Raw genomic sequence first — 23,356 nt, forward strand, 5'->3', positions numbered from 1 at the left:
TGCTCCTGCCAACCTAGCAGTTTGAAAGCACATCAAAGTGCAAGTAGATAAATAGGTGCCACTCCAGTGGGAAGGTAAATAGCGTTTCCATGCGCTGCTCTGGTTCACCAAAAAGTGGCTTAGTCATGCTGGCCACATGACCCGGAAGCTGTATGCCGGCTCCCTTGGCCAATAAAGCAAGATGAGCGCCGCAACCCCAGAGCCGTACGCGACTGTACCTAATGGTCAGCGGGCCCTTTACCTTACTATTAGCAATAGCTAATAGCTAAAGCACATATTAGCAATATGTGCGAGCCTGTTCACATATAACGCTAAGCTAAACTATGACTTAGTGAGAACACAGAGGCTCCCCCACTGAAGATTGCACCCACTTTGCTCTTTCTCCAGACCTACTGCTTCTGAATTTGAAACCAAGCAAAGACCTACATGTTATTCACCGGTCTCATTTGGTATTTGGCCGTTTCTGAGTATGTGATTTGTTCCAATATGCAGAGCTGTTTCTCATGCAAAGCTAAGCAAAACCAGACTCTAGGCAAAGCAGGAGTTTTAGCCAAGATGTCTTCTTGATTTATATGGAGGGCATAAACCATGAATTCAAGTCTGGACATACCATATCTGAGCTTGCAGCAGTGCAGCAGCAGTTGGTCCAGAAGGAGGAGCACACCAGCCCCCATCTCCTTTCCAGGAACTCTCACACTAAACCACCATTTGACTTAGCATTGCATGTGAACCAGCTCAACATATGAGACTACATCAAATGCTCACAAAGAAAAATGAGTGAATAGTTGCATGTTGGCTTTTGCCTGGTTTCAAACCTTATTTGCCATACTACCTTGGAAGAGTTACATTTTCTGAGCCTCCAATCTCTACCTGCATAATTGTGGTGAACAGTAATCTGGGCATTATTTATTGGTTGATTTAAAAACATTTATAAACCATTTAATATTTTAAAAACCTCTAAGCGATTACTCCAATAAACCAGAGCCACTGTGAAGGTTAATGGGGCAGGTGGGACCTGAGTCTGCCACCCTCCATGAGATATATTTCCCCATGATGCACACCTGAACTATTGAGTTCAGTTTAAAATTAAATAATTCCACAATTGCAATGACTTACTTGGATTTAACACTATGCTTAAAAGATGTCACCTCATGCAGAGATTTTTGTGCTTAGTTAAATTGGTAGATCCACACTAGAGAAAGATGGGCTTATGACTATCATTCTAATCACGTGCTATGCCAGTCTCCTAGTATAACTGGATTACATAGGGTGGTGTTCAGCTAAATAGTTTGCTGGTACCAGGATTAGAACTAGTGCAGTGGGACTGCCATCTCTCCATGCCCCATTTTCTCTCCAAATCAACTACCAAGCATTGGGAGAATCCCAGAAGTGATTTTGCAGGGGGCAGGAGGAAGGGGAGAGAGGGAGAACATTCCATTGTGCAAGGACAAATCATTGTGCTGGTGGAAGATTTGCTTAGTGTTGTGTTGAATACATTCCAAGGAGTTGGTGAAGCACCTTGAAGGGGCCAGAAGGATTATTGCCATGGGGAGTGGGGTCTGCCCTTGTATAGAAAACTGACCTGAAGATCTGAGACAGCAGACATCTTTATCATTACAGTGGTACCTCTGAATGCAAACAGGATCCGTTCTGGAGCCCCGTTCGCATCCTGAAGCGAACGCAACCTGCATCTGCGCGTGCGTGCGTGTGTCACGATTCGCCGTGTCTGCACATGCGTGTGATGTCATTTTGAGCGTCTGTGCATGCGCGAACAGTGAAACCCAGAACTAACATGTTCCGTTACTTCCAGGTCACCACGCAGCGCAACCTGAAAACACTCAACCTGAAGCACATTTAACCAGAGATATGACTGTATAAAGAACCAGTGAGAAGCAACATATTATTTTGGGCTATTTTACGCCTCAGCCAGCAGTGAAAGATGGGAAGATCCACTGTGGTTCACTGTTAACAGGAGGCAATTTCCTCCTGGACACTTGAGGAAAGGAGGTCACTCATAAAAAGGAGCAATATATATTTAGCACATTGACCTAGTATGAGATAATAGAGCAAAGAGACATACTTAACCTCAGGCAATGCAAAAGACCTCTACTGCAGGATGCAACATACGGAAAATGATTTTGTATTTCTTCAGGCTGGCTCTTCTGCCTCAAAAACAATTGCCTAAATGAGTGCTTAGAATGGTAATGAAGTGCTAAAATTATGTAATCTTTTAAAAAGAGAAAGAATACCCAATCCTGATGAAAGAAACCTAAAATATTGTCTTGCCCATACATACCTAACTAATTACTATGTCCTGCAGGTGAGGGCATCCTGCAGCTACCAGCCTGCCAGGAGGCCTGTTTCACATGATGTCAGAATTGGGACTTTAGTGTGTCAGCCATAATAATAATAATAATAATAATAATAATAATAACAACAACAACAAACATTAAAATACAATAATTCATCAGAATTGGAACTTTAGTGTGTCAGCCATAACAACAACAACAACAACAACAACAACAACAACAAACATTAAAACAGGGCTGCGTTCAGATGTCTTCTAAAAGTCAGATAGTTGTTAATTTCTTTGACATCTGATGGGAGGGTGTTCCACAGGGTGGGCGCCACTACCAAGAAGGCCCTCTGCCTGGTTCCCTGTAGCTTCACTTCTTTCAGTGAGGGAACCGCCAGAAGGCCCTTGGAGCTGCTGAACGAGGGGGTGGAGACGCTCCTTCAGGTATACTGGGCCAAGGCCATTTAGGGCTTTAAAGGTCAGCTCCAACACTTCAGCACCAACACTTTGAATTGTGCTCGGAAACGTACTAACCCTTTGGAATGCCCTCCGATTTCATATCAGACAGGCAGCCTCTCTATTATCATTCTGCCGCCTGCCTAAATACATCCCTCTTACAACAAGCATTTTTAATTGAGATCTTTATTCCAGTTGGTGTCTGTACTAGATTTGAATTGATTTTATGTATTCACCATATGCATAGCTTGTATATATGCAACTGTTTTAGATATGTTCTTATTATATTGTAAATCACTTCTTGATGCTTCACACTAAGCGATTCATAAATGAAAATAATAATTATGTCACCAAAGTCTGCCTCACTCTTCCAGAGAGGGTTCATCTTACCAATACACATAATACATTTGTATTCAGACATGGGAGGGTCTTGTGGGAATTGCCCTTCAACCTGGCATGCAGAAGGACAGACTAACCTGAGCCCATGAGTCAATTCCCCATTTTGTCTTCACACTGAGACTTGAAAAATAAAAAGATTACATCTCTTTCCATGCCAAGCCTGACAAAGAAAACATAATACTCAATGACTGTAGTAACATGATTTTCTTTATTAAGGAAACATTCTTATTTCTAAGGAAACTGATGAAGAGTCTACTGAGAATTCTTTTTTCATCTTTATTGTTCCTTACCAATGTCAATAATCTACTACTTACTAAACCCCATGGTCCTATAGTGTGAAAATTCCATTGTTCCAAAGTCTCATTGACAAATGAATCACTTGATATTTGGCAAATGGAATACTCTATAGATATTACCATCAATGAGCATTTTGCTTGATGAGAACAACTCCATCCTGAGACCTTTACTCAACATAAGTAGCTCTGCTGATTTTAGTGGAACAGCTTTTCTGAATAAGAACTGTTCAGCTGATGGGGAAAGGTTGCAAGGATTAGGTCCGTATACGCTGTTCTTGAGAACGAAAATTGACTATTCTTTTTCACAGTCTATCTTCTAAATACAAATTACTGGCAAATAACCATGTAGAATAGTCTGAAATGGAGAAAATTCTCTAGACCTTACAAGGTGTCAAGTGCAGTTCACAAAGAGTGAGAGTAATGTTCTGAAAGACAGCCAAAGATCATTTATGAACAGCTCTCGAAGGGGCAATTTCTGCCTTCATTTTTCTTTTACAAGCTTCAAGGTGCATAGGTAACATAAGATTACCAAGTGACAGCAATGGGTTGTGGGCTTTTTTAGAAGACTGCATTAAGAACACAGGGTTTATATGTTTTCTAGGGTGTATAAAATTACCATTGTTTTAGACGTGGTTAATGTCCCTTAAGCTCTTAGAGAAAACAATCATACATGAAAGAAACCTATACCATAGAACATAACTACACCAGGGCAACTGGTAAATCATTTTTCATGTTTTTCTACAGGCTTGTGATTTTCACATATGAATGCCAGCTTCTGACAATATTTTACAATGTTTGCCAGTTAGTTTTAAAAAACAGTTCTGGTTCTTTTTTTACACTTGCATATCTGCTGATTAAAGATTTAGGCTGCAACCCCAAACACACTTACTAAGGAGCAAGCCCCACTGAACACTGTAGATTACTTCAGAGTAAACATGCATAGGATTCTATGCATCTGAAGAAGTGTGTATCTGAAGAAGTGTGCATGCACACAAAAGCTTAAACCCAGAATAAACTTAGTTGGTCTCTAAGGTGCTACTGGACAATTTTTTAATTTTTAAATTTATTTTGCATGCATAGGATTGTGCTTAAACCATAATCCAACACAAAACTGGGTAGTTTACAGTGCAATTATTTCTGTGTCTAATCAGAAGGAAACACCACTGAGCTCAGTGAGACTTACTCCAGGTGTACAACTATACATAGAATTGCAGCCTTGATTTCACTAAAATATATAAGTCTTCTTTTATTTATTCCTGTGTTGGATTATGGTCTTGGGGTTTGTTTGGGGTCAGGTTTGTTGTTGTTGTTTGCAGTTTCTAAATGCCAAATATATGTTGTTAAACCAAAAAAAGTTTGTGTTATTATTTAATATATCTAAGAATATAACCTCCAGCCAATAATGTACAGCCTGTATTAAAAACATGACAACTCACAGAGTAATGGGTTTTGAAACTGATTTTATGCTTATGAAAGAAGAAACTACTAATATCCACCTAAACCACCAAGGCTGCAGTCCTACACTCAACTTCTCTGGGAGTAAAACTCATTGAACTCAATGGGACTTGAGTTCTGAATAGGCATGTATAGGATTGAGCTGTAGATTACATATTCTAGGTTCAGTTGACACATTTGAGTGACGTTATAAAGTATTCCCTTCCTAATAAACTGCATATTTCCCCCTGCCAATCAGTTTTATACCACAACCACTGTCGTAATAATGCCTTCACAATTACTACAGGACAGTTCTGGTTCCCTAAACACTCTAGACAAAAGTCTCATGGAAGAACTATACACTGTGTAAAAGTTGGTTCTTCTACTATGTCCTGTCTTCATCAGGTTCTGCATTTTCCTACATTTGCCTTGCTGCCTGTTGCTGGCTACAGGTATGGAAAAGCACAGCCTGGTGGCTTTATGACAAGTATAAATTTTACCACCCTTTACAAAGGGAGAGAGAGCACTGAACATGAGCAGGATATGTAATTCCATTTTTAGACTGGCTTCAGTGCCTTTCCTCAGCCCTACAACTTATCACAAGTTTTCTGCTGAGCATCAACAGAGCTTTATCAAAATTGTGCTACAGGTGACAAAGATCAACTCCCCATAAGCGTACCACATTAAAGATTTTAAGCAGTATATTTTTATTAGCAGCATGCACCCCCCAGTATATTATCTGTGCAATACATTAAGCGGGTCCATTAAGCTCCATCCAGTCCAAACTTCACTGTTTATACATCGCTCTGGCATGATAAATGAGCAGTTATGGTCTATTGATTAAATATTACCTGTTACTGAATTGCTTAAACACAAATTTGCAAGATAAACTGGAACTGCTCAGACAGAATCATTACAGATTTTTGTGGTAATTAATAGGAATGTTATGTAAATATACATTTAAGTGATTTATACATTGGAACTCCAAATAAGCTGTTATAATCTATCATACTGCAATAAATTAGCTTTCTTGTAGGTATCTGACCTCTGCTGGAGCATGCAAGACCTGCATATGTATCTCATTCAGGATGCAAACTGCCCCCCCCCCAGTTTGACTTCAAATGCCACTCACCCACCTTTGCAAACAGAAAGCCTGGTTAAATAAATCATGTTTTAAGGACTCAAAATACAAAAATGGTCAGGAAGCGATGAGATGTTACCACTAAGGTCTGATTGTGGTAGAACAAGAAAGCCACCAAACACAGCCCCCTAAGATGAAATGGCAAGATAAGCTTTAATGAGGCTGCAACACTAAACTTGTTTCCTAAAGGGGGTGTCCCACAAACTAAGGCTAGGTAGACACCATACACTTAAAGCACATTTTCCCACAAAATAACACCAAGCTATAATTCCCAGCATCTTTATCAAGGTTCAGTTCCCAGGATCCTTGAGGAATTAGTTTAATGTGTGATGTGTACACAGCTTTACTGGGAATTTCTTCTGAGCAGAATATGTAGATGGATTGTTCTATGCCAAGGAAAGGGTATCTTAAGTACCAGGAACTCTAGCAACAGGAAGCAATCCGCTTCCCTTTTTACAGATAATGATGGGTTTTCTCCTCTCTTGACTTGCAGGACTAACTTTGACACAAATGCCTCCTAAGGTCAGTGAAGGACAGACTTTCAAGCAGGATGCAGAGAGGAACTGGTGTTTCTCTTAGCAAATATTTCCTTCTCTTTGGGTAGACCGATTTCACCTTCTCTTTAGGTAGTCTGATTTCACCTTCAGAGAGATAAGCGAAGAGAGTATGTGGCTTTTCAAGTGTGGCTGGACTAAAACTCCTATAATCCCTGAACACTGGCAGTGATGACTGGAGCTGACAACATCTGGAGTCTAACAACATCTGGGAGGGTCACCGATTCCCCATCCCTTCTCTAGTGTCTGGTTTACATGAGTAACACATTCAAGCAAAATCACATTGTATGATTGGACTGCAAATGAAGGATCACATTTTAAATATTCTGCCAGGTTTTAAAAAATAGAAGAAGACCTTATATATAGAAAGACAGCAGATCAGAGAGGAATGTATTAACTCTCTCCATGATGTGCTAGATTTTCTGTGCAGGGAATGTTTTACATGAAAAAGTGTTGAAGAATGTGATCTCCTACATATGCATAAAAATCCCAGAAAATGCCACCATTTTGTTGAATGGATGGCTCTGCCTTAAGAAGAATTGACTTGCCAGGGGAGCACCTAAATGGACAGAGGCATGTACTAGGTGAAAATCCAAACCTAAAATCTGCCATATGTAATACTGCTGTTTTACTGTTTTTTCTTTAACAGAATTCGTTTGCTTAGTTCACATGTAAAGACTGTGTATAATTTTTATTTCTTACCTTTTCAAAACATCAAGATGAAGATCAAACAATTCTTAGTATTGTAAGAAATGGGGGGGGGGAATAAAGTCAGGGAATAAAATTATACCATCTGCCTAAGGTTGGCAGGATACGTTAAAATTCATTCATAAAAAGCTTAAACTGAACACGCATTAAGCTGCTATAAGATGAAGCTTTAATAAGAATGGAAAACTTTGGGTGCCAAAATCAGTGAAAAATAACATAAATAATATCTTTTCACTTTGGACCATCACACAACAGTTCCAGAATTGTATTGGTTTTCCATATCTGAAGCCCAGTGTATGACATCTGACTTCACAAAATTTAGCACCCTGAAAATGTTAGGGGTTTTTTTTGTTTTTTCTCAGGGGAAGCGAAGTTTTATCCTGCTTGAAAACATGTTGGCAATCTCTGGTAAACTCTCAGTAATCAGAAAACAGCTGGGCATTATTTACCAGCACTCTGGACAGCTCCTTCTCAGTTCCCTATTAAAATAAGATTCCTGCCCCTACAAAAAACATGGCAAAAAGACAAACTATTTATGCACTTGTTGCTTTGCTTTTTCATAGGAAGCAAGTGACAAACTAAAACTTGAACTTTAAAATTTCTCCCAAAGGTCAATTTCTGAATTAAAGCATGGATCCTTTAGATGTGTACACCTCAGACATTTTATAGAAATAATATTTTTGTGTGTGTGTCCCTCAACCCCCCTAGGAACTTTTTTTCTGTATTATGGTAGGACTTTTTCCATTCCATGCCCCTGCAAACCATACCATTCCAAATCTCCTTACTCTTTTCCCAAGCCCCGCCCTTCTATGCCCCCCAGAATCTGGATCTTGAAAACAAAGCAATAGGATGAAGATTCATCATCATCTCAAGCACAGGTCTTCTTTTCGGCCATGTTGCCTCTCATGCTTTAAATGGTGAGGCAGAAATGGACCGACTCAACTTTGGACATTATAGAAAGAAGTCATGCCTTTTCTCACTGAGCTATATTGGCACTAGAGTAAGGATTTAATCCTTAGGGTCCAGGTAGGCTCCAACCAAACTGAAGTGGTTCTGATGACAATCTATTAAACTGACACTTTTGAGGGGAGATGGCTTTACAAAACCACTTAACTATACCGTGCAACAGACAGCTGAATTAGGCTTGTCTGCCTGTATGGAGTCAGAAGGAGCCACATGACTCTTTGGGGAGGAAAAACAACATCTACTTTGCAGAGAAAAGTCTTTCTTCATGACACTCATTCAGATTCATTTCAAACAGGCATTTCCACTGTTAATCTGCTTTTCCTCTCTCTCTCTCTTGCCACCAGACAACATTTCCTAACCCAGAGAAAAGAAATGAAGAAGGTAGGCACTTCTTAAGGGTGGTGGTGGTCAATAGCAATGAGACATTTTGTCTAAAAGCAGCAAGTGAAGCTGCAAACAAGCTTTTAAAAGGTCACTGCCCAGACATTAAGAAGGCAAGACATCATGGTGGCAAGGGGGCAGAAGCACATTAGACTTCTGACTGACTGACTGATTAGGCTTCTGAGCTAGGAGGAGCTGAGCTCAGACAGGAGCCCAAGGCCGCAGGGCGCCAGGCCATGGGAATCTGCTGTGCGTGTCATGGGAATGAAAAACACAAGCCTATGGGAGAAGACAGCACAGCCTGCATCTCTTCTGAAGCCATCCCTGCTGGGTGAAATGTGGACTTTTACCAGCATGGGTTCTCAAGGAAAGAACAATTCTCCTGCCTTTTTTCTTCGCCAGGGGTTTGCACAGTGACTGGCCCAATAGGTCAATTTCTGCAGGAGGAAAGAAAATGAATAGAAACATAAAGAGAAAAAATATGAAGTTATTATCTCTGTAGCTTTGCCCAATGGGGTCTAGATGTCCAAGATCCACGCCTAAAGAATAGAGATAAAGGTTAGATCTCCATAGCTTTTTGTTTCCTGTTGGTATGAAGAAAGGCAGTGGCTTAAATTCCTGGCAGATACGCTCTAAATTCATAATTATAGCAGGTTGCTTAAGTTTGGAGAATTTCCATGGTTCTGATGGAGTGCCACTTACTGTTCAAATTTCCAAAAAGCAGCATCTTTTTCTTTGTTTGTTTATGATTAAACCTGTGCCACTCATTGGTCACCTGATCACTTAACACTCAGAAAGTCGCATAAAAAAAGAGAAATGTTACATCTCTTGCTTGGTTTCTTCCATTTGTGATGGAGGGGGGAGTTGGGTAACAAAAAGCTATAAGCACTTTGTGTGAAAAACACTTCATACATGCTAAGTACTAGGTTGTATTGTCATAATGATTATGTATTGTGTAAAATGGCATGTAATTATCATTAGCTATCATTAATAACTATAACAACAATAATAGTGACTATATTTCTGCAGATCCTACTAAATGTGTGTGGGAGGGAAACAGTGACTCATTCTGTAAGAAAGCAACTCTCCTGCCCGTCCATGAAAGACTATTTTAATGAGCTTCTAATGGAATTTTGCTCATCTCAAGGCCCACCACTTTTGTGGCTATGTGTGTAGAACATTTTGAACTCTGTCTATATTTCATTAATTACACAGTCTAAGCTTGCAACTATTTTTACACTTTTATTCAACAAAAAATCCACAGCAGTTCACAAAGTGAAACAAGGAACTAACAAATCTAGCAATGAGATAGATCAATATTACTACTGGTTCCCACTTGCCTTTTATCATTATTGTGTTTTTATCAAATGCTATGCTTTCTTATTTTTTGGCTTATATGCAACAGGTTCTACTTAGAGTAGAATAACTGCAATTATTTGTAAGTTTTAAACATATTTAATATATGTAAACCGTTTTAATTCTATTAACATTTTATTGCTTTTAATGATTGCTTTTTCTAGGATTCTTGTTACTTGTATATTTTTGGATACAGTCATCCCTCGGGTTACAGACACTTCAGGTTGCGTTTTTTCATGTTACGGATGCGCTGAAACCCGGAAGTACCGGAATGGGTTACTTCCGGGTTTCGGGAGTCACGCATGCGCAGAAGCGCTACATCACGCTTTGCGCATGCGCAGAAGCACTGAATCGCAACCCGCGTTTGCGCAGACGCTGTGGGTTGTGAACGTGCCTCCTGCACGGATCATGTTCGCAACCCGAGTGTCCACTGTACTTAAGATTGATGGGATAAAAATTGAGCATTTGGTGTTTTTGGAAAGCAGGGAGAGACAGGTGCAAATTGCCAGATAGCAGGCATGGGTTGGGATCCTAAAAACCAGAAGCATGGTTTTGATCTTGATCACAGAATGGACCTTTCCCATTTCTTCTTTCCCACTTCAGCCTCTGGAAATCTACTCCTAAGGGTCAGGGGACTGTCTGAAACAGCATCTGACACTACACACATCCTATTCAGATGTTCACACGCAGTGAGGAGGAAAGTGAGGATAAGCCTCTGGAAATCTACTCCTAAGGGTCAGGGGACTGTCTGAAACAGCATCTAACACTACACACGTCCTATTCAGATGTTCACACGCAGTGAGGAGGAAAGTGAGGATAAGCTTGCTGGCCTCATCCAGACCCAAGACCCAACAGGCTGGAGAGGAGACTCTTGAACTAGGGAGCCTATTTTGCACATGTGGACTCTTCCTACAATAGAGCCTTGCTGTCTCCAATGGTGCAATGGGTAAGGGTTTCTGGCTGTGGGCAGGATTCCTGCATTGTAGGGGACTGAACTAGATGACCCTTGGGGTCCCCTCCAACTCTACGATTCTATGGTTACCCAGGATCTCCTCTTCAGACCTTTCCTGCCCCCCAACATGTGAAGGGCAGCAGGGATGAGTTCCACACTTTCCCTCTCCTCACAATAGTAATCATGTGAGGAGCTGAACAAATGAACAGCACAACTGGGGATGATCAGTAGGTACATGAGGTGCACAAGCAGAAGTTTATTCCACTCACACAAGTATTCTATAGGATTCAAGACAAAGAACGTTTAGGAAGTTAGGTGGGCTCCCACAGTGTGGAGTCTGATGTTTTTTAAAATGGCAATAGCCTTCTCCAGCAGGCCAGGATCATCATATGTTTTCACACGGGTTTTAAAAAAACTTCTTTGTTTTTCAGTTGCCAGAATCATCTCACTGTAACTTTGTGGAGACCACTATTTTCAGCAAATCTCTCAGCCAGCGAATATGACTTTTCTTCTACCTTCGTGAAACACACACACAGAGACACACACACACACAACCACCCTGAAAATAAAACATTTCACAATTTAACTTTATTTGAGTAGGTACTTTACATTAATATTTGGGTCCATTTTATGCTCCAGTCAAAGCTTCACCACTCATCTCATTTTAGTTATTTTGGTGTTAGGAATCAGGCTTGGAACATGTGAAGATGTAACTGCTGGATGGGATTTACTGACTTAGGCCACAGATCATATCAGCATCTGAAGTAGTACAAAGCAAGAGTGTGCCATTAAGCGTGTGCAGGGTGCTTTTGTTTCACCTACACATGTAGGGGTAAGGAGGGTCACATCAGTCAATACAATCCCATGCAAGCTTGGGCCTTTTCACCCCTTGATTTAGGAACAAAGGCCCGGTGCCTTCATTTCAGAGTTGTCTTTGCGTTGTGCTAGGTTCTGTCTCCTTGCTGCTGTTATTCCTGCTGCTGCCCCTTAACCATTTGCCGCTAACAACAGTCAGTGGCTTGCTAATAGGCTCCATTTGTTTGCTTTCAGCATCCCTTGGGCTTTCATACAGCAAAGCATGCATGCAGCCCTTAGAGTAATATCAAGCAGGGACCTTGGCTCTACGATTTTGACAAGTTGCCTGCCCTTGCTCAGGCCCTGTATCTCTGCATGTACAAGGCCTACTGGAACTATGGAGGCTGTCATCATCTTCCCCTGGGCAATCATCTGTACAATCACTAGGAACGCTTGCTGTTCCCATTATTGTAACTTCCACAATACAGACAGTCACTATATAACTTCACAGTATTAAAAAAACAACAACACACCATCTACCTCAGTTAACAAACAGCAAAGATATTCCTTTTGAGACATCTGGAACTCCACTGCAAAGCCGCTAATTTATCTGAAGCACATGAAAATAAAACGTACAATGTAACAGCATCAGCAAAATATTTCCCGAAACCATCTAAAGGGATCCTCTTAATATACCATGTCAATACAATCCCTTGGCTAAAACATAAATTCTAAACAAGAATAGCAATACATTAAGCACACACACCACTTCATATTAGGGTTAAAAGAAAAAATATAAGGGTCCTTTTTTTTTTAAGCATCAAGAAATAAGGGAGTTAGGTTTTTTTAAAAACAAAAAGCAACAACTTTTTATACCAACGCTGTTTTTGTCTGTCCCCTTGTACTACATTTTTTTTAGGAACTTGCCATTTTGCTGTTGCAGCGGGACTTGTCAGATTCTAGCACTAATGGGTTGTGATATGGTGTCAGGGGAAGTCAACAACCAATGCTGGAAAAAACGGGCTATCCCTGCTGACACAGCCAAGGATAGATGGGCCTTCATTTGTAAGAAATAAAATAAAAGTTCTGTTTTGTGTCTTGCTTTCGGATTAGTGGGGGTGTAGCCTTTGATAAGTGGGTTGACCACTTTTAACTCCAAGGCCAATTACCTAATCTAACACCTTGTGCCCAGAGAGATGTAATGCTAAGATAAAGAGGTTCAATGGATGGATGGATGGCTTAAGAGTTTGCAGAATGAATGGTATGAAACTCTTAATCTCAGGGTTGTGGCTCTGAGCCCCACTTTGGGCGAAACATTCTGACATTGCAGGGGGTTGGATGAGATGAGCCTTGTGGTTCCATTCCAACTCTACAATTCTATGATTAAAGGAACGTGGAGGCCATATTTTTTAAAGAGTTGCATGGGTGCCTGAGCATCTTGAGGAAATGTTCAGTGGTCAGCTCTGCCTGTGGAAGGAGAAGAGTGTGTGTATGTATATTTAAATTTTCTGTTTTACAATTTACAGTATTCATTTAAACAACATTAAAATATCAATGACCTCTTCTTCTCTTTCCATGGTTCATTTTCCATAACATAAATCCCTGCATATTTTACATAAACGAAACCATTCAGTATTTCATTATTACATCCATCAAAACTTATTTACACTGTTGAATTTATATTAATGCTGTCAGCGTTTTCAAGTATACACAATTTCCCCCCATATATTCAATAAACATTTTCCAATCTTCTTTAAGCATATGTTCTTCTTGTTCCCTTATTCTATATGTTAGGTCCGCAAGCTATGCCTATTCCATCAGTTTAAGTTGCCATTCTTCTTTAGTTGGTACCCCGCTCGTTTTCCATTTTTGGGCTAACGAAACACGGGCCACATTAGTGGCATACATAAATAACCATTTTTGACACCTGGGAATTTCTGCCTGAATTATTCCAAACAAAAAGGACTCTGGGTTTTTTGGGGAAAGTGCTTTTAAATATTTTTTTTTAATTCATTATGAATTATTTCACAATACCCTTTTGCAGGTTCACCACATATGAAAGAACATGCCCTCAACCTCATTACATGGAAGAAGAGTGTTGAGGTTTTTGGCTGATTCCATCCTCGCACCACCACATCTACTCCAGAGCATTGGAAGGCCTTCCAGAACAGTGCTGAAGGTGATACAACTACCTGCAGGAGGAGGGGGGCAAACCAGCAGAAATTGCCCCACCTCCTCCTTCCATTAGTGGGCACATCCAGTGGATCAAAAGCTCTTCAGGAAGCAGAAGGGCATAACCAGATTCAACCCTGTAGATCCATGTAACGCAGCCTTCAACAACCCAGTGACCTCCATGTTTTGGGCGGGTAGGGGGGGTTATTGGGTTGTTGTTGTTTTCCTTTTGATGATGTATTTATAGTTTTATATTTTGATTTTATTCTGTGAGCTGCCCTGAGACTTCTGGGTATAGGGCAGTATATAAGTAATAATAATAGTATAATAATAATAGCTCACCTCACCATGCCTCATGGAAAAGCCGGCCCTGTTTATGTAGCACCAAATGTTTGGCCATATTCACACCATATCATTAAAGAACTATGATTCCACTTTCAACAGTCATGGCCTCCCCTAAATGATCCTGGGAAATGTAGCTTATTAAGGGTCCCTCCTAGAGCTAATGTTCCCATAGTTCACATTTTGTCCAATACACACATTTTTACAAAACAATTCCCCCATATGTATTTTTATGTTATTTTTACTAATATATGCACATTTAACCCTAATATTTTTGCACACATCACTTGGCTGGATGGTTATCTGCAAAAGTGTGGATTGCAAAGGATGGCTGTGTTTTGGTTCACATATGATTTCACAAACTGTGAATCAGGTAATTTTTCTTTTAAATGCAAGCTGAAGCAAGTTTTCATCGCTAACTGAGCCAATCCCTATCCTGCTGGATGAAAGAAGCCAACCAGATCAAATTTTGTTGCTTCCCAAGAATATATCCTGTCTCTCCTCCTTCACTACTGCCATACCAAATAACTGATCTGAACCATCTAAATAAACACCAGCCCAGATGCCTCATTTGGGGCTGAATAATAGATGCAAGGGCAGCAGCCTTTCATCATCAACTCCTTGGCACACCGCCAAACAGTTTGTGAAAGACAGCTGGAGTTTAAGGAAGGGAAGGGATGCAGGGCAGGCCCAGTACAATTGCAACTTCATTTGTTCATTACTGTCCTAGCTCACCTTTCCTCCAAAGACTCACTGTGGCCAAAAGGTGCCCCACTAGGGGTCTCTATCTAGCCAGAGTGCCCAAGCCCTTAGACCGGGCTTCCTCAAACTCGGCCCTCCAGATGTTTTTGGCCTACAACTCCCATGATCCCTAGCTAGCAAGACCAGTGGTCAGGGATGATGGGAAATGTAGTCTCAAAACATCTAGAGGGCCGAGGTTGAGGAAGCCTGCCGTAGACCTTCCTCTGGGATCAAAAATGTTTCAATTTTCATGTAGGTGAAGTAAAGTAATGGTTAGAGTGTTCGACTAAGATCCGGGAGATCAGGGTTTGAATTCCCACTCAGCCATGAAGCTGACTGGGTGGCCTCAGACCAGTCACCCTCTCTCAGCCTAACTTACCTCAGGATGAAATTAGGAGGAAGATTCATGTATGCCTCCTTGAGCTCCTTAGAGCAAAGGGTGCTTTGTAAATGTAATAAATAAATATAAATAACATTGTTTTATCATCTTTCTCTTCCACCTAGAACAATGTGAGATGTAGCATGCTTTGGCTTTTGTAAATGAAAATAGTTCCTTGTTGCATCTAAGGAGGTGAAAGGTTTTCCCCCTTCACCACCTTCATTTTTTCTTTTCTTTTTCACCTCCCTGTAGGACAAGAGCAGAGGAGAGACAGGAGAAAAGATTATTTAGAAGAGAGCCCCTGTTTTATACTATATAATAAAGAGTGGCAATCTTATCACACCTAATGCTCAAATGATGTATAGAGAAATGGTGTTTTGCAGAGACTGCCATAGGCAAAACAGCAGATCTAATCAAAAGCTCTACACGCATGAATATAACCAGCCTCTGGGAAAGGCCAGCATTCACAGCAGATAATGTGGAATTCCTTCTATGATTCAATGGGGAGGTCACTGGAGGACCAGAGAGATGCTGATCTGCTTTATTTTGGAACAGCGAGGGGATCTACGAACACCGCATTCACACTCCATAATCCACTGATTACCACAGAGTTCTCTTTACCTGTAATATGTACAGGTAGTATTTCCTTCATATGCAAAACCCACTGGAATATTTTGACACAGGGTTTATATAAAAGAGACACTTACAATAGTTCTGCTTTGTAAAATAAACGACGCACCAAACAAATATGTAAAAACGTAATTAACCTTTAGAAGGCTGGCATTTTCAAAATTGTCAGCTGGATGAATGTATACAGTTCCTTGAGCTACAAAGGATTAATGGAAGTTGAGACATGAATCAATAAAAGTAAAAACATTTTCTGTTAAAACTTGCCATCGGGTTCTTTCTTCAGCCATGTGTGTTTAGGGTGTTAAGCCCTCAGCCCCACAGAATATGATGCTCTTCTGCAGCCATGCATTGCAACATCTGGACAAGAGATATTGATGCTGCAAGCCTCAAAAAGACTGTAAATTCTTTGAAATTAATGGAACCTCTGCATAAGCTGACGTCTGCAGGCCACACTCAAGTAATCTTGCCCAGATACCATCAAACGTCAGAGGCCATCATACCTCCTGAGCTCCTCAGATACCTCAGTGCTACGGAACAAACCTTGACTCATGCAAAGACCAGCCTTTACAAATGCCAGGAGTGTGAAACATAAATGTTTGTGTTCAATATAAAATGTGTTGTGATTTCCCCTCTCTTTCTTTATGTCTATTCATTATCCCTGTCACGGGGCCAAGGACGTACTTGGGCAACACATAAGTTGGATTTGGCCTGTGACCAGGCACAAGTGGTCAAGCCTCTCCCTGCTAACAACTGCCCCATTCCCCAGGCCATCAATTGGGGGAGCAGTGCAATTGTGATGAAGAGGAACGTGCATGGGGACTATCATTAATATGTACCTTCCTTTCTTGTGTAAATCAGGTTCCTTCCCAGCCTGCCAAACAGCCTGGTGGGGAGAGTGTGGTGATGATGATGATGATGATGATGATGATGATGATGATGATGGGGAAAATAAAGCCTTTCAGATTCCTCTCCCTGTCCTCTCCTCTTTACTACAATTGTGTGTGTGCAAGAGAAAGAACGTGTCTGAGAGAGATGGTCGGTGGGTGTGAACATGGGTGTGAAAATGGCAACCACAGACCCCCATGCGAGATTGCCATGTGTGACTCCTGGGGGCAAAAAAATTGCCCACCCTTGGTCTGGTAGGCCAAAAATATATGCTAGGTTTTCTCCACACGCTTGCCCCCTGCTCCATTTGTTTCGTTAGCCTTTTCTACGTTTTCCTCCTCTTTCTTGTGCTGCCTTTTATGTATTTGCTGTTTGTTTCCCGTAGAATAAGATTTCATCTCTGAAACCTGGTTCTAGGAAATCACAAGTGTCCCAAAATACCTGGCTCATTTGCTTGAATCAGCAAACTTGCAAACCTGCTCTCCTCTGCAACCTGATCCTGGCTCAAGAGACTTCCAGGCACTCTGCCAATGGCAGAGTCAGCCTGCGCTGCCATCTACAGGCCTCTGTGCAGGCCTGAGTTGGCTCTGGTCTGCACATGTGGGTCACCCACATCTCCCCAAGGATGAAGCCAGGGCTAGCGATTCCCCCACAGCAGCTACACCAATGCAGACAAACGGCAGCAGTTACTACACAGAGGCCTCTAGCGTTTGCAGAAAGCGATTACATCAGCCCCTACTAGGTATCTGGGGCCTTTGAATGAAATGTGGTTTGGGCCCTGCTACCTCCTCCCCACCCCTGGCAATAAAGCCAAGTAGTGAATTTTGATCTAAGAGACAGGTTTCCCACAACAAAAAGTATGGTACTACTTGTAGCAAAACACTGAGAATGTTAGTATAACCCCCACCCTGCTTCACAGCAGGGCCTGGTAATAGAGAATTAATAAAGGTCATCACCTAAAACTAGACATGTACTTCATCCTCTGTTTCTGGTGAATTCACATGCTGGCAAATTCAGATTCTCTCCCCTCTTAATGCATCACATCAGCTATATGAATAAAGGAGCCAACTGAAAGGGACAGTGGTGATAAAAAATACAGAATACACTCACACCAACATAGAACATACAGTACATGTCCAACCAGGTACAAAAACATCAGGGACCAGCAGCAGGCTTAAATGTCTGCAATCATGAGAAACAAATACAAAACAAAAACATATAAAAATAGCACAAACATCAGCATCAGCAGCATCTTATTATTATTATTTTATTGAAACTATTAGTGAGTTAAAGAAAATAAGAAAAGAAAGAAAAGGGGGAAAGAAAAAAGACATAAAAATATTTTTAAAGTCAGAGGAAAACAACACACAAACTTACAATCACGTATGCAAGTGCTCATCAAGAACAGGCAAGAAAGGATATGCCTTTGTTTTATAATTTCAGTATCTAATGTGCATCATTTCAGCAGTTTACTGCAGAAAATCTGAATCTGTAGAGCAAAATTAACTCTTTAACACATGAACAAATATACTCTCCCCCATAGTAACCTTTGTCTTCATTCTGAACTTTTGTGCCTGCAGCACAGACACATCCTAAGCACCAATATCTTCTCTCCATAGGGATAGTAGAACAATGCATTTAAGAGGATGAATCCATGCTGGCTTTCAGATTACACCAAACTATGCTTTAGCGTGATTTTCAAAACTTTTTGTTTTAAAATAGATGTTACTAAATTGGGTGTGATATTGATTCCATCCTTTAACTTCTAGATTTAGTTGTTTCCAAAGGACATCAGAATCAAGTAGTTGTACTGGCCCATGATTACAAAATTTACAGTAGCAAAACTATACCTTGGTTAGGGCCAACTAGGGTTCACAATACAGTATGCAGGCTTTCAAGTCACACAGGTTGTTTCTCTGGATGTTCCTGAATTGGAGGTGTGTGGGGGTTTTTTGTTTTGCTTTTTTAAAAGTCACTCAGGGTGTCTCCAGACTTTTGCATGAGAGATTCAAGCACATACTGGATCTTTAACTATGTGAAATTAAAGTAGATTAAAGCATTCTGTCACCCCAGTACAACAAATCCACTTTTTAAAAAATAACCTTGATTTTTGCAGTTTGGAAAGTGACAGGGAACTGCACTGAAACATACGAGACAAACAAATGATTAATGGGAAAATGCATATACAAGCCACAAATCAGGATGGTGATCATTATCATATTACCGATCTGGAAATAAATCAGAACAAATGCTCTGTAAAGACTGTGCATTGTCTAACCACCAGGTCAACATTGTACGAGAGAATAGGGTGAAGGATGAATTAATAGGTATCTGGAGAGGCCCTCTGACCTTCCACTACTCAGAGAACTAGGATAAGAACATCACCCTTCTCAACCAACAGTTAACACCATCCAGTTTGTCTCCTATTGACTTTGCACCAGTGCCTGGACTTCATTTTAAAATTAATCAACAACTTTGGCTAACGGTAAGTCACAATGGTTTTCCTAACCTCTCACTGTTTACTTATTAGGGACCTGTGAGGACCAATCAGAGTCTCTACTGGGTTTTGGTTTTGCCCCAGAAGATCTGTGTAATTTAAAACAATAATAATGGCAATCCTAACTATGTCTACTCAAAAGTAAGTCTTACTGAATTCAAAGGGGCCTACTCCTAGGTAAATGGGGTTAGGATTACAACCTAACATTGCAGTTAAATGCATTTAATTGTGAATAAAAACGTCAGTGGAGCTTGCTTCCGAGTAAATATGTATCTTGTTGCATGTCTTTTTCCATACAAAATCTTAAAAATATCCAGCACTGAGAAAGAGTCCAGAGTAACTAAAAAATAAGATAAAAATTAATAATGCGCTGTGAATGTAACTTGGCCCTGCTACTGGTTTTATTTTATTGACTGTGTAAAATTTACAGTGTAAATGTTGTTTAATCCGATTCTTCCTCATAATGCTTTATTTTACCAGTTGACACTTTTAATTCTGAAGGTCCCAATTTATTTATTGGGAGTGTGTTTGTGTTGAATTAACAGAATGAAATAATAATTCCCTATCCCTGTGACTCCCGATCTTACTGCTGACCTCTCAAACTTTTAAGACAATCTCCTTCACACTGTAATCCGAACGCACGCGCGCAGTAATGTGCATTTAGACCAATTCAAAAAGGAAAAGGAGGCTTATTTTTATGCTAATCAAGTCTCTGTTTGTGTAGAAGCTGAGCAGTGCCTATTTGTTTTTGAAATACGGGAGGGGCATCTAAGCGATTTCAAAAATGTGCCATGAAAATCATCTTTTCTTTTCAAAGTGAAGAATTTCCTTTAGCCTCACCCGCAGCTCATGCCCAAGCCCCTTTCCGGAGAGTAAAAACTTAAAAGGAGTGCAAACTCGGAGGAATTTCTCTTACGACGACACCACGAACGGAAGAGGGCGGGGCGAGCCAAAGTCACTCGCAAGAGTAAACAGATTTAATTTATTGCGACCCGTTTGCAATATCCGCGATCTTTTTCGGAGCATGCCGCTTTAAATGTATGCTCTGTGCTTGGAAGCGGTCCACGAACTCCTCGATCTGGAGCTAAAACACAACGAAGCACAGCCAAGCTGGATTCCCCACCCCCGCCGTTCTCTTTCATTGTCTCTGGGCGTATTTATCGTTGGGGCTAATTAAAAAAAAAACACACACAAGTCATGTACATATGGGTGCGTGTGTAATATATATGCATGTATAACAACCCTCGCATAAATTTCCTAGTCAACACGTATTTTCTTCCCAGACCCTGTGATCCTCTATTGATTCCCGTTAAAATGCTTTTCTTTTTCTTTGCCCCCTCTGCTGATCGAATTTCAGCGCAGCCAGGATATGCAACTAACCTTCCGGCACAACTGACTCGGAGATCAAAAGGCAGGCTTGCATTCATTAAAATGTAGCACAGCCTAGGCAAGTTTTAGTGGAAGGTCTCCTTTTGCATTGCAATTAACGTGGCATAAAAGGGAGGTGGATTTTTAAATCTTGATATACAGGGCGGTGGGGGGGGGGGGGAGAAGAACAAAAGACAGTTTTTTTACACAGAGATGACGTCAGTTTGATTTTACTGACAACTCTTGATGTATGTGGAGCTATTGCACACAGCTCCCCCCCTTTTTCTGTTTCCTTTTTTTTTTTTTTTGCTGGCACTTTGCAGGAGAAACAATTATGTTAACTGTCCAAAACATTCGTCCTTGCAGATCTCGGGGTTTAAGCACTTAACTTCCAACTCCTAGTTACTTCGCAAGCAGGTCTGCAATGGTTATTTCCGGTATGATCTTTATTAGGGCGGAAAACAAGCAGCAGAGGGAGGGAACGGGAACAGCTAATAGGCACAAAGCAGAGAGGAGGCTTCAACCTAGGAATGTTGTTCATTACAGCAGCCCAGGAGAGGACACAGTAAGAGAAAATAGTCCCTGCTTCTCAGGCCCCCACAAAGTGGTTTGTTTCCACGCTTTTGGGGCTGCAGAGCGGTGGGGCAGCTTTGGAGTGGGGCAGCTTTCAACTGTAGGCGGCGGAAAGTCGTTGGGCACTTAATTCTGCAGCTCCTCTAAAGTCTGGAGCATGTAAGTTAATGGTGCAAGGATCCACTGATCCTGTGACTGCGTGTGATTCTGCCTCAGTCACTCTCTGGGCTGCAGTAGAAAAATAGATTGAACCAGAGGAACAGTCCGGCTGTGTGCAAAATCCGGACTGGATTTCTGTAGCACGTAGAACGCAGGCAGGAACGGAGCGCCTTGCTCTCCCCCGGGCAAAGAGAGAAAGAGAAAAGAGATCAAGGAAATTCTCTTCTCACGAACATTGAAGGAGACTGAGAGAAAGTGTTGGCTTAACTTTTTTTTATAAAAAAAAGCAGTTTCATACAGCTAGATCAAAATCAGTGAAGTTGTGCAAATTTACAACATGTTGAAAAAAGGAGTGGACCTTTCCCCCTTAAGCAAATCTTCCAGCATGATTCCATGTTTTGTCGAGGGTGAGTTCGGTCTGGCCGAGGGCGGGAGGGTGAATCCTTCACAGCCGCCTCTGTTAAGTCCCTCCCCGCAGATAGCTGCTTTGCCAAAACTTGCTAAAGCAAGGCGTGCATTATTTTTCCCCCCTTATGCAACAGGAGCAGACAGAAGTGCTAAGCGATTTAAAGGGATTAGCTGGTTTGCTCTCTGGCTTTTAACTGGTTTGATCGATTAATTAACCAGTTGTATTTGCACACTTAAACACTTCAAAGAAGGTGCTTGTTGAGGATCCTTAATGAAGCTTAAGATCTGATGCTGCCACACATCATTTAAATAAAAGAAAGCTGATTTACACACACCATTGTAAATGTGTTTCCTTTGCTTACCAGAAGTACCTTTGGGAGTCCCAAAGGAGCCTGCTCTACAACCCAGACTAAGGAATTTGCTGATTAACTGGTATGCTTTTTCAATCTCACACATGTCTCTGCTCAGAAGAAAGACCCATTGAGTTCAATGGTGCTCTCTCTCAGGTAAATAGGTGTTGGGTTGCAGACTTTAATCTGTACTTAATCAGGGCAATTGATCAAACAACATGTCTTCCCTTATTTTTATCCAATTTAATAAAAAGCATAACTTTTTTAAAAAAAAGATCTGGGTGCAGAGCTACAAATCTGCCTGGGGAATGTTTGTGCATAGTCGCTTTCACACTGAAATTCTTAGCAGTACTCCAAATCGCCTATTTGGAAAGGAGAGGAGCCTGGATTCCAGGCCCTTCCCAGGCAAGTGCTTCTCAAAGCCGGCAATCTTTTCGGGGTTCACCCAGACCTAATCCAGCACAGATCACTGTGCCCAAGGCATTTTTCAGCTGGAACTCAGTTCTGGAACCTCTCAGGTGGGTGCCATTGCCATTATAATAGAACAAGGGAGGCTTTCATGGTGAGTCCCGATTCCTTTTCTAGAAAAATAGCATCCATAGAAACCATTAAAGGGAGTCTGTTGGTAGGGCTGCCATCCTTGTGTGTGGGATTCAGAAACGGGATCCATACAAGGAAGACTGCTTTCAATCAGGCTTTGCCCTTGCTGAATTGGGTCTGGTATACACGATGATGGGAATCCTACCAGTAGACCAAAAGGCATGGTATTTGTTCAGAAGAAATGAGATGATGGATGTCAGAGGCTCAGGAGCAGAAGAGCAGGGGAGAGAGCAAATAGAGAGCGGAGGAGAGGAATCAGAGGGGAGCGTAGGGGAATATGACAGTGGACCGAGAGATTCCATGAGCTTCTCCAGCGAATCAGAAGATTCCCAGGAGGGGGCGCCTATGGTAAGGGCGAGGCGAGTCCCAGGGGGGACGATCCATAAACAAGGAACCAGAGGGGAGTCCCAAAGGAGTAGCGGAGGAGTAGGGCCAGTTCCCCCACCAGAGCACAGTGGGGGGGAAGAGTCACGTGAGTCAGGACCAGCTTCTCCTCCATCGGGGAGTGGGGAGACGGA

Source organism: Podarcis raffonei, chromosome 3 (genome assembly GCF_027172205.1).
Source record: "Podarcis raffonei isolate rPodRaf1 chromosome 3, rPodRaf1.pri, whole genome shotgun sequence".
In the NCBI taxonomy this organism is placed as follows: Eukaryota; Metazoa; Chordata; class Lepidosauria; order Squamata; family Lacertidae; genus Podarcis; species Podarcis raffonei.